This window comes from Musa acuminata, unplaced genomic scaffold (genome assembly GCF_036884655.1).
Source record: "Musa acuminata AAA Group cultivar baxijiao unplaced genomic scaffold, Cavendish_Baxijiao_AAA HiC_scaffold_1136, whole genome shotgun sequence".
Taxonomy (NCBI): domain Eukaryota; kingdom Viridiplantae; phylum Streptophyta; class Magnoliopsida; order Zingiberales; family Musaceae; genus Musa; species Musa acuminata.
This window is the reverse complement of record NW_027021348.1, coordinates 10,141,788-10,144,287: the sequence shown is the minus strand read 5'-3', so window position 1 is coordinate 10,144,287 and position 2,500 is coordinate 10,141,788.

Below are 2,500 nucleotides of genomic sequence, written 5' to 3'. Positions count from 1 at the left end.
CTATACGAAAGCCCCATCCAGCCCTGTGCCACCCGGGGGGTTCCAGGGTGCTGAGATGGCTGACGTTTTGCTCCGCTCTCGACGGTCACCGCGCAACGCAAGAACAGGCCAAAAACTGGCCAAAACGGCCCAAAAACGGGCCAAAACTGGCCATTTTTGGCTGCGCGAGCGAGCGGCGAGTGGCGGACAGCAAGCGAAGCGAGAGGCAGCACCGTCCCTGCTATACGAAAGCCCCATCCAGCCCTGTGCCACCCGGGGGGTTCCAGGGTGCTGAGATGGCTGACATTTTGCTCCGCTCACGACGGTCGCCGCACCACGCAAGAACAGCCCAAAAACAGGCCAAAACGGCCCAAAAACGGGCCAAAACTGGCCATTTTGGGCTGCGCGAGCGAGCGGCGAGCGGCGGACAGCGAGCGAAGCGAGAGGCAGCACCGTCCCTGCTATACGAAAGCCCCATCCAGCCCTGTGCCACCCGGGGGGTTCCAGGGTGCTGAGATGGCTGACGTTTTGCTCCGCTCACGATGGTCACCGCACCACGCAAGAACAGCCCAAAAACAGGCCAAAACAGCCCAAAAACGGGCCAAAACAGGCCATTTTTGGCTGCGCGAGCGAGCGGCGAGCGGCGAACAGTGAGCGAAGCGTGAGGCAGCACCGTCCCTGCTATACGAAAGCCCCATCCAGCCCTGTGCCACCCGGGGGGTTCCAGGGTGCTGAGATGGCTGACATTTTGCTCCGCTCACGACGGTCGCCGCGCCACGCAAGAACAGCCCAAAAACAGGCCAAAACAGCCCAAAAACGGGCCAAAACAGGCCATTTTTGGCTGCGCGAGCGAGCGGCGAGCGGCGAACAGCGAGCGAAGCGTGAGGCAGCACCGTCCCTGCTATACGAAAGCCCCATCCAGCCCTGTGCCACCCGGGGGGTTCCAGGGTGCTGAGATGGCTGACATTTTGCTCCGCTCACGACGGTCGCCGCGCCACACAAGAACAGCCCAAAAACAGGCCAAAACAGCCCAAAAACGGGCCAAAACAGGCCATTTTTGGCTGCGCGAGCGAGCGGCGAGCGGCGAACAGCGAGCGAAGCGTGAGGCAGCACCGTCCCTGCTATACGAAAGCCCCATCCAGCCCTGTGCCACCCGGGGGGTTCCAGGGTGCTGAGATGGCTGACATTTTGCTCCGCTCACGACGGTCGCCGCGCCACGCAAGAACAGCCCAAAAACAGGCCAAAACAGCCCAAAAACGGGCCAAAACAGGCCATTTTTGGCTGCGCGAGCGAGCGGCGAGCGGCGAACAGCGAGCGAAGCGTGAGGCAGCACCGTCCCTGCTATACGAAAGCCCCATCCAGCCCTGTGCCACCCGGGGGGTTCCAGGGTGCTGAGATGGCTGACGTTTTGGTCCGCTCTCGACGGTCACCGCGCAACGCAAGAACAGGCCAAAAACTGGCCAAAACGGCCCAAAAACGGGCCAAAACTGGCCATTTTTGGCTGCGCGAGCGAGCGGCGAGTGGCGGACAGCGAGCGAAGCGAGAGGCAGCACCGTCCCTGCTATACGAAAGCCCCATCCAGCCCTGTGCCACCCGGGGGGTTCCAGGGTGCTGAGATGGCTGACATTTTGCTCCGCTCACGACGGTCGCCGCGCCATGCAAGAACAGCCCAAAAACAGGCCAAAACGGCCCAAAAACGGGCCAAAACTGGCCATTTTTGGCTGCGCGAGCGAGCGGCGAGCGGCGGACAGCGAGCGAAGCGAGAGGCAGCACCGTCCCTGCTATACGAAAGCCCCATCCAGCCCTGTGCCACCCGGGGGGTTCCAGGGTGCTGAGATGGCTGACGTTTTGCTCCGCTCACGATGGTCACCGCACCACGCAAGAACAGCCCAAAAACAGGCCAAAACAGCCCAAAAACGGGCCAAAACAGGCCATTTTTGGCTGCGCGAGCGAGCGGCGAGCGGCGAACAGTGAGCGAAGCGTGAGGCAGCACCGTCCCTGCTATACGAAAGCCCCATCCAGCCCTGTGCCACCCGGGGGGTTCCAGGGTGCTGAGATGGCTGACGTTTTGCTCCGCTCTCGACGGTCACCGCGCAACGCAAGAACAGGCCAAAAACTGGCCAAAACGGCCCAAAAACGGGCCAAAACTGGCCATTTTTGGCTGCGCGAGCGAGCGGCGAGTGGCGGACAGCAAGCGAAGCGAGAGGCAGCACCGTCCCTGCTATACGAAAGCCCCATCCAGCCCTGTGCCACCCGGGGGGTTCCAGGGTGCTGAGATGGCTGACATTTTGCTCCGCTCACGACGGTCGCCGCACCACGCAAGAACAGCCCAAAAACAGGCCAAAACGGCCCAAAAACGGGCCAAAACTGGCCATTTTTGGCTGCGCGAGCGAGCGGCGAGCGGCGGACAGCGAGCGAAGCGAGAGGCAGCACCGTCCCTGCTATACGAAAGCCCCATCCAGCCCTGTGCCACCCGGGGGGTTCCAGGGTGCTGAGATGGCTGACGTTTTGCTCCGCTCAC